Source organism: Nycticebus coucang, chromosome 10 (genome assembly GCF_027406575.1).
Source record: "Nycticebus coucang isolate mNycCou1 chromosome 10, mNycCou1.pri, whole genome shotgun sequence".
NCBI lineage: Eukaryota > Metazoa > Chordata > Mammalia > Primates > Lorisidae > Nycticebus > Nycticebus coucang.
Genome location: NC_069789.1, coordinates 123,773,723 through 123,783,980, shown reverse-complemented (window position 1 = coordinate 123,783,980; position 10,258 = coordinate 123,773,723). Strand labels below are relative to the sequence as shown.

General features: G+C 44.2%; 1 pseudogene; it reads left to right on the top strand.

Annotated features, from left to right (window-relative positions):
• The first annotated feature begins 5,554 nt into the window (after nucleotides 1-5,554).
• LOC128595589 (ras-related protein Rab-9A-like) lies at nucleotides 5,555-6,179 on the top strand (annotated as a pseudogene).
• The last annotated feature ends 4,079 nt before the right edge of the window (nucleotides 6,180-10,258 follow it).

The following is a 10,258-nucleotide window of genomic DNA, read 5'->3' as shown; positions in this document are numbered from 1 at the left end:
CCTGGGCCAGGTTCGAACCCGCTAGCCCTGGTGTATGTGGCTGGGGCTGTAACCACCGTGCTATGGGTGCTGAGTCCTATGTTTTATTTTAATATACAACTTGTGCAGCAGTAAGCTTATCAAACCTTGTACCTGACTTTTCTTATACATTTTCCAAATTTCATACTAAATTTATAAAAATCTTAATTAATTTTATATATTGACTTCTCAGTGTGGTAGATGATGGTTTTAGACCGAAAGCCATATCCTTCCTCAGTTTTACCACTTACAACTAACAAATACAGGGATATTACAAAAATATTATTATTATTATTATTATTATTATTATTTTGGTTTTTGGCCAGGGCTAGGTTTGAACCCACCACCTCCGGCATATGGGACCGGCACCCTACTCCTTGAGCCACAGGCACCACCCTATTATTATTATTTTTAATTGAGACAGAGTCTCACTTTCTCACCCTCTGTAGAGTGCTGCAGCATCATAGCTCATGGCAACCTCAAACTCTTGGGCTCAAGAGATTCTCTTACCTCAGCCTCCCTAGTAGCTGAGACTACAGGCACCCGCTATAACACCCAGTTATTATTTTTTTTGTTTAACAGGCCCAGGCTGGGTTTGAACACACCAGCCCCCGGTGCATGTGGCCGGCATCCTAACCACTGAGCTATGGCTGCCCAGCCAAAAATATTATTTTTGAGACAGAGTCTCACTCTATTGCCTAGGTTAGAGTGCTGTGGTGACATCATTGCATACAGCAACCTGAAACTCCTGGGTTCAAGTATTCCTCCTCCCTCAGCCTCCTGAGTAGCTGGGACGACAGACATCTGTCATTATGCCCACCCCAGTTTTCGGTTTTTGGTAGAGATGGGTGTCTATCTCTGGCTCACACTGGTCTCTGAACTCCTGAGCTCAGGCAAACCTCCCACTTGGGCCTGCTAGAGTGCTAGGACTACAGGTGTGAACTGTAGTCCTACAGGTGTGAACTGTAGTCCCAGAGTGCTAGGACTACAGGTGTGAACTGTAGTCCCAGTTCACATTTTTAAAATTTTATTAAATTAGTATCAAGTTGTTTTAATCAACCTTATGTAAATATTGTTCACTGATGAATCAGTCAACACCTAAATGATTACTTTAACACAAACTTCCTAACATGGGGTGTGAGTAATCTCTTTTTCTCATATGCTTGAAAGGCATCTTAATTTTCAACCACCCGATTAATCACTTCTACCCAGTATATTCAGTATTTTTTCCTTAAATACATAAGTCTATCAGGTATTCAAATGAACCCACTTTCCTAATTGTCTCTACTGAAAGACAAAATTACAACAAACTTAGTTTAAAGATCTACTTGGCTCTTTTTTGAGACAGAGTTTCACTTTGTCACCCTCTATAGAGTGCTGTGGTGTCTCAGCTCACAGCAACCTCAAACTCTTGGGCTCCAGCGATTCTCTTGTCTCAGCCTCCTGAGTAGCTGGGTCTACAGGCGCCCACCACAATACCTGGCTATTTTTAGAGATGGGGTCTGGCTCTTGCTCAGGCTGGTCTCATGAACTCCTGAGCTCAGGCAGTCCACCCGCCTCGGCCTCCCAGAGAGCTAGGATTACAGGCGTGAGCCACCATGCCTAGCCCTCTACTTGGCTCTTATTTGCAATTCTGGAGTTGGAGGACACCTCATTCTGTAAAATAGAGTGAATGTTTGGTGAACTGACTCAAAGCAGTTGACTTTGCAGGCAGAAAAAGCCTGAAATCTGAAACAGGGGTGGTGCCTGTGGCTCAAAGGGGTAGGGTGCTGGCCCCATATGCCAGAGGTGGCGGGTTCAAACCCAGCCCTGGCCAAAAACTACTAAAAAAAAAAAAAATCTGAAACAGGAGACAAAGTGGATTGACTGGTCATTTCATATTTATTTCCCTTGTAGGGTTAAAACAGAAGGGACATATTATACTGATTCAGGTTGATTGGAATCAGTTTTTGAGAAAACTGATACATTTCAAAGTTCATTGGTTACCTGGTACTTGGTGCGAATGACTTCAGTCTGACTTGGTGGTGGTGTGCTGGGGCCTAGCATGGGAGGCTAGTGCCAAGCAAGGATCTCCCGTAGACTTGGGGTGACCTCCCATACACTGCTGCCGTCTTCCTCCCACAATCTGCCTCATTTTCTTTCTAGGCTTGTGTGCTGATATTAACCTAGGACTCTCCTTTACTGTTTTCTTGGGTGGATCTTCTTTTCTGCCACACAAATTCTCCCCTTTGTTATTTTGTCAAATTGAACTACATTCCCACATGGCTTTTTAAAAAGAGTACCTGGGACATGAGTTTGTTTGTTGAGTGCATGAGTATCTCAAACTGTCTTTATCTTTTCTTACATCAAAGGATGCATTTGTCCCCGCTGCTATGGTTTGACTGTGCTCCCTCCAAAACGCAGGGTGAAACTTAATTGCCATTAGAAGAGTATTAAGAGGTGGGACCTTTCAGAGGTGATTATGTAATCCACTCTCATGGGTAGGACTGGTGCCATTAAAAAGGGCAAGTTCCACCCACTGTTACTCTCTGCTCTTCTGCTTTCCACAGCAAAAAGGCTCTCACCCCATGCCAGTGATTATGATTATTTGGAGCTTTTAGATTTTTTTTTTTTTTTGGAGACACAGTCTTATTCTGTCACTCTGTGTAGAGTACCCCGGCATCATAGCTCACAGCAACCTCAAACTCTTGGGCTCAGGCGATTGTCTTGCCTCAGCTTCCCAAGTAGCTGGGACTACAAGGGTGCCCCACCATGTCAGGCTATTTTTAGAAATGGGGTCTCTTGCTCAGGCTGGTCTCAAACTCCTGAGCTCAAGCAGTCCACCTGCCTCTGCCACCCAGAGTGCCAGGGTTACAGAGTTTCAAGACTCCCAGTTGGAAATGTTTCTTTTAACCGATCTGTTTTCTTGGGAATTGGGATGTTTACCCAGTGCCTGCACCATGTACCATGGAGGGAAATAACTTTTTTGTTTTTTAGAGACAGAGTCTCATTTTATCGCCCTCATTAGAGTGCTGTAGCATCACAGCTCACAGCAACCTCCAACTCCTGGGCTTAGGCAATTCTCTTGCCTCAGCCCCCCGAGTAGCTGGGACTACAGGTGCCTGCCACAACGCCCAGCTATTTTTTTGTTGTTGTTGTTGCAGTTTGGCCGGGGCCAGGTTTGAACCCATCACCCTTGGTATATGGAGCCAGTGCCCTACTCACTGAGCCACAGGTGCTGCCCCTGGTGCCATATTTCTTGTACAGCCTGCAGAGCTGTAAGCCAAATAAACCTCCTCTCTTTATAAATTACCTATCCACAGGCATTCTTTTATATCAACACAGATAGACTGAGACAAGAAGCTGTAGAGTGAGGCCACAGAAATAAGCTTTTGCCGTTTGTGGCTTGAAAATGCATGCTACTCAGGGGAAGTTGTACTGACTTTCTGGGAACACCGAGCAATTCTAGCAAGACAGTGAGGCGTGGGTTCCATTAGTCAAATTTTTAGCCTAAACTCCTGATTCCCAGGTCAAATTCAGGAAGGAAGTTTACATTTGTATTTTTTTTTTTTTTTGATGAAAGCCTTTATCTGTTCTCTCTGCAGGAAAGCCAGGATATACTCGTCGGCCCCGCACAACTTTCAGTAAGGAGCAACTTGAAGAATTGAGACTAGTGTTTACAAAGGCCATGCACCCAGACTGTACCACAATAATGAATCTGGCTGCAAAGTTCTGCCTTGATGAATCCGTCATAATGGTATGTCCCCAAGTGTGTCTGTAGGTAGCACACTTAACCCAGAGCTTTACACGTGCTTTTAATCATCATTATAACAGTTCCTTGCTATGTGCAAGGACAGAAGTTAAGCACTCCATATTTTTATCCTCATGACCAGCCACTTTACTGAGGAACATGAAGGCTCACATAAAGGAATTCTCTTCTGAGGATTATAAACCCAAGAGTTGGGATTTGAGCACTTGCCTTTCCAACTCCAGACCCACAATGCTACGTGGACTGTTTGAGGCTAGATCTTGGCTACTCCCATTTGAGTCAGTTCCTATTTATTTCCAGGTACTGCTTCATCAGGACATTTACATTCATCTGGATGCCTTATGAATAAGTTCCCCCAGAGTATTCAGGGAATTCCTGGATGAACCCCAAGGCATCCCAAGTTATGCTGCTATCCCATACTCTCAGATCTTAGAATACTTTCTCTGAAAACCTGAGCCGCCATTCATACAGGCCCCCCTTTACTTAATACATCCTGATCTAGGCTGCGTGTTGTCTGTTATATTCCACCCATTGCTAGTACAATCCTACACCCAGTTTGCCCTCTGGAAGCAGGGCCGCAGAGCAGAGGAAGAACTTCCCTTATTCAGATAAAGAGAGGTGAGACTAGCTTCTCATACTGAAAAGCCTAATTTCTGAGGGCCATGAAGATTCTCCTTTGGATTCAACTTTACTAATTACCCTCCTCCTCCCTCCCCAGACTTGGTTCAAGAACCAGCGTGTCAGATGGAGGAAGGAGCATCGTGAGAAGCTACAGACTCAGCCAAATGTGACAGAACAGACTACTTCGATGAAGGAGGAGGAGACCCCCTTACCCATAAGTGCCAAAAACGCTCGTCTGGAAAGTCCTGGAACTTCAGACGAATCTTACCATGATCCACATGAGCTTTCTGGTATGGAGAAGTCAGGAGGGGCTGGTGCTTCTGTGTTGGATTCATCAGGGGACTCTCAGCCTTTTGATATTCTACAGATAGCTCTGGGGGAGTCTAATCCTCCTTGGGCCTCCATGCCCTACGAAATACATGAGTTTGTGAGATTATACGACCTACCTGGGGAAGAAGAGCCCCACATGCTAGATGACTATCTTTTCCCAGTGTGCCATGATTGAGGGGCTACTATCTTGAGTGTAACTTTCTCAGGAGTGTATCTACAGCTCCCGAGAAAGACCTGTGATCCAAATCCTGACCAACTGAGAGACATTTCCAAACATTCTGAATGAGTTGACTCGTTCTAAACAGATCAGAGTTGAGGACTGTATCTATTTTTATAAGAAAAAATAAAAAAAAGAAATCCCCTTACCTTTCATCACTGCCTGCATATTCTGTGTTTCATTTCAGTGCCTCCTCACCCATATTTTCGTATTAAAGATAGTTGGCGGCCCGGCCTGTCCCCATGTTGTTCCCTTTGCACTGGACAGTGCCCCGCTGCTGCCTCCTGCCCACCAGGTCCATGCCCCTCTTTCTGTCCTCATTGCACCCAAACATGTCATCCTGGAGCTCTCAGGGCATCCTTCACATGTGGCTCCGAGACTACACAACTCTGGGGGCCTGAAGAGACTTCTTGTTCTCCTGTACGAAGCCTGGCATTGTGATGAAGCGCTTTCTCTCTGCGTCCAAGTGAATCTTCTCAACAACACAAGAGATAATGCTTGAATCACACCATTAATCTCAGAGCTCTTGAGATTAATAATGGCAGGAAAATCATTACTTTTTTTTTTTTTTTTTTATTGTTGGGGATTCATCGAGGGTACAATAAGCCAGTTGAAAATCATTACTTTTTAAAGGAATTCTTGGAGATGGTGGAGTTGGGAAAAGTTCTCTTAGGAACAGATACACAACTAATAAGTTTGACACCCAGCTCTTCCATACAATAGGTGTGGAATTTTTTATTTTTATTTTATTGTTGGGGATTCACTGAGGGTACAATAAAGGTGTGGAATTTTTAAATAAAGATTTGGAGGTGGATGGACATTTGGTTACCAGGTAGATTTGGGACACAGTGAAGAGCGATTCTGAAGCTTGAGCCCATCATCTTACAGAGGTTGGCCTGCTCACTTTTAGTGTTGATGATTCGCAAAACTTCCAGAACTAGAGTAACTGGAAGAAAGAATTCATATATTACGGGGATATGAAAGAGCCCAAAAACTTTCCTTTTGTGATTTTGGGTAACAGGATTGACCTAAGTGAACGCCAGGTGACTATCGAAGCCCAGACCTAGAGCAGGGATAAGGTGACTATCCTTACTTTGAAACAAGTGCAAAAGATGCCATGAATGTCGCAGCAGCCTTTGAGGAAGCAGTTCAGAGAGTTCTTGATACTGGAGATGGGTCAGATGGCTTGATTCAGACAAACACCATCAATCTTCACTGAAGCCCAAGCCCAGCTCATCTTGTTGATTATTAGAGAGATTGTTCATACATTTGAACCAACTCACATCTATACGCAAAATAAACACCGGGGAGCAGAGAGGATTAGCATTTGCAGCAGTGTATCATCTAATAAAAGTAAACGAATGCATATTGTTGCTTCATTAGTTGGTGAGACAAGGGACCTCTCCGCTGAGGAATCTATTTACTCAGTGATGGCACCTTACATTTATAATTTGTCATGCTTGTCTAATAATGTTTCTTTAACTTAAATATGTAAGTTACAGAACAAATAAATGAGATGTCTAAGACTTTAATTATAATTAAAACAAAAAACTTGACTAGTCTAGAAGTTATACTTGGATTTTTTTTTTCCTGAAAAACCGAAGAACTACTTTTTATGTGTGTATATTTTTATGTAATTAGCACTGTATTATTGGTTCAGGGAAAAACTTTCCGAAAGCAATAATGTTAGATATTGGGCGGCGCCTGAAGCTCAGTGAGTAGGGCGCTGGCCACATACACCAAGGCTGGCAGATTTGAATCGGGGCCCGGCCAGCTAAAACAACGACAGCTGCAACAACAACAACAAAAATAAAATAATGTTAGATATTAAAGGTTAAAATCTGGCCTGGTGTGGTGGCTCACGCCTGTAATCTTAGCACTCTGGGAGGCTGACCCGGGTGGATTGCCTGAGCTCAGGAGTTTGAGACCAGCCTGAGCAAGAGCGAGACCTTGTCCATACAAATAGACCAGCGTTGTGGTGGGCACCTGTAGTCCCATCTACTTGGAAGGCTGAGGAAGAGTTTGAGGTTGCTGTGAGCTATGACACCGTGGAGGCAGAGTGAGACACTGTTTCAATAACAAAACAAAACAAAGGAGAAGGGGGACAAGGAGGTGAAGAAGGGGAAAAAAGAAGGAAGGGAAGGTAGAGAGGGGGTTAAAGGGGAGATTGGGGGGAGGGGGAGGGAAGGAGGTACTAAGTTGGGTAGTGAGTGCATGAGTGTTTATTATTCTGTTTATACGAAAATTTAGGAAAAATACAACATTAAAAAGTGATGGTGGGGCAAAGGGTGGGATGCTTTTTAAAACCAATTCTCTACATGTGACATGATGTCTCTCCTTGGAGGAAATGGTGAGCTGTATCCCATCCTGCGGCCAAGCAAGAGGTCGAGATGGTGGAACGTGATGGGGAAATGTGAACTGACCCCGGGGGGAGATAGTATAAGCCTCAGACTCAAGCCCTGTCCTGAGAGTTTGGGGCAGGGAATGCACCCCGGACTTTGTGCCAGGACTGACGCCGCTTTGCCTAACTCCAGGGTCATCACCAATCTTTGAGCTCCAGGGGGCGCTACTCGCATATAATATGAAAGATGGTGTCCTGGGTCCTTGGTGACGATTCTTGTAATGGAACAGAGAACAGTCCTCCTCCCGCTGTGCACTGGGCCTGCGACTTCCCAGGTCTACAACTGTACACGAGGCCACCAGAGCTAAGACCCACCCGTCTCGACTCGCTTTCCAAGATGTTCTGCCCAAGTTCCTGGCTCTGCTTCCAGTCTCTGTCACTCAGCCCCTAGGACCCGCCCATTATCCTTAATGTCCAATCAGGAGCGAGGGTTGGATCTCTCGAGGAACCAGCTGGTCGGAGGGCTTTTCTTTTTTTATACCTAAAAATTTTAATTTAGATGAAAATAGGAAATTCTCCATGGAAGTATTAATGTCAACAACTAGCATTTGGAAAAGTACAGAATCTGAATAGACCAATAATCAAAGACGATCTACTTCTAAGAAAGACACTAAATGATTTTACGGGCCAATTCTACCATACATTCAGACAAATTTTTTTTTTTTTTTTTTTTGTGTTTTTTTTTTGGCCAGGGCTGGGTTTGAACCCGTCACCTCTGGCATATGGGGCTGGTGCCCTACCCCTTTGAGCCACAGGCACCACCCCATTCAGACAAATCTTAATTGCACTAACTTCTTAATTTTTCTGTAAATCTACAACTATTCTAAAACAAAATTTTTATTTTTAAAAAGTATCAAATACCTCCCAATCCTTAGAAATGCTAAAGGCTTTTAAAAAATTCTCAGTATAGGGCGGCGCCTGTGGCTCAGTCGGTGAGGCGCCGGCCCCATATGCCGAGGGTGGCGGGTTCAAGCCCGGCCCCGGCCAAACTGCAACCAAAAAAAATAACCGGGCGTTGTGGCGGGCGCCTGTAGTCCCAGCTACTCGGGAGGCTGAGGCAAGAGGATCGCTTAAGCCCCAGGAGTTGGAGGTTGCTGTGAGCTGTGTGAAGCCACGGCACTCTACCGAAGGCCATAAAGTGAGACTCTGTCTCTACAAAAAAAAAAAAAAAAAAAAATTCTCAGTATAGGGTGGCGCCTGTGGCTCAAGGAGTAGGGCGCCAGTCCCATATGCCAGAGGTGCTGGGTTCAAATCCAGCCCCGGCCAAAAACCACAGGGGGAAAAAAAAAATTCTCAGTATCTCAGGTTATTTTGTAAAGATTTTTGTTTGTTTTTAAGACAAAGTATTTATTGAAGAGTGAGTTTTCTTACACTATCCGAATGGACTGTTCCCTTAATTCTCTTGCCCTTCTTGTCTGTATTCAGATACAGTCTTTACATAATGGGCAAACTGTGATTTACAATTTTGTTTCCTCCCTTTTAAAAATCCTATTATAGGCTTGGTGCTTGTTGTTCAAGCGGCTAAGGCGCCAGCCACATACACCAGAGCTGACGGGTTCGAATCCAGTACAGGCCTGCCAAACAACAATGACAACTACAACCAAAAAATAGCTGGGCATTGTGTTAGGCACCTGTAGTCCCAGATACTCGGGAGGCTGAAGCAAGAGAATTGCTTAAGCCCAGGAGTTGGAGGTTGCTGTGAGCTGTGATGTCACAGCACTCTACCCAGAGTGACAGCTTGAGGCTCTGTCTCAAAAAAAAAAAAAAATCCTATTATACTCCAGATCATTTCTACATTACTGCACAGTCTTCTACTTTTTTTTTTTTTAATTAAATCATAGCTGTGTACATTAATACAATCATGGGGCACCATACACTGGTTTTATATACAATTTGAAATATTTTCATCAAACTGGTTAACATAGCCCTCCTGACATTTTCTTAGTTATTGTGTTAAGACATTTATATTCTACATTTAGTAAGTTTCACATGTACCCTTGTAAGATGCACTGTAGGTGTGGTCCCACCAATTACCCTCCCTCCACCCACATCCTCCCCTCTCCCCTCCATTCCCCCTTTCCCCATATTCTTAGGTTATAATTGGGTTTGCTATAAATTAGTTTCATAGGGGTGGCGCCTGTGGCTCAAAGGGGTAGGGCGCTGGCCCCATATGCTGGAGGTGGCGGGTTCAAACCCAGCCCTGGCCAAAAACTGTAAAAAACAAAAAAACAAAAAAACTCCCCCCCAAAATTAGTTTCATAGTAGGGCTGAGTACATTGGATACTTTTTCTTCCGTTCTTGAAATAGTTTGCTAAGAAGAATATGTTCCAGCTCTATCCATGTAAGCATGAAAGAGGTAAAGTCTCTGCACAATCTTCTTAATGAACTGCCTTAAATTTTTTTTTTAGAAAGAGTCTCACTCTGTCACCCTGGGTAGAGTGAGATGGCAGCATAGCTCACAGCTACCTCAAACTCTTGGGCTTGAGCAATCTTCTTGCCTCAGTCTCCTGAGTAGCTGGGACTACAGGCGCCCACCACAACACCCACTAGTTTTTCTATTTTTGGTAGAGATGGGTCTTGCTCTTGCTCAGGCTGGTCTTGAAGTCCTGAGTTCAGGCAATCCACCTGCCTACGCCTCCCAAAGTGCTAGGATTACAGGAGTGAGCCAATGTAGTGAGCCAAAAAATTAAGGCAGTTCTGGCCAGAACTACCTGAAAAAAATTTTTTTTTGAGACAGAGTCTCACTATGTTGCCCTCAGTAGAGTGCGGTCATGTCACAGCTCACAGCAACCTTAAACTCCTGGGCTTAAGCGATTCTCTTGCTTCAACCTCCCAAGTAGCTGAGACTACAGGTGCCCGCCACAATGCCCAGCTATTTTTTTGTCGCAATTGTCATTGTTGTTTAGCTGACCCAGGCTGGGTT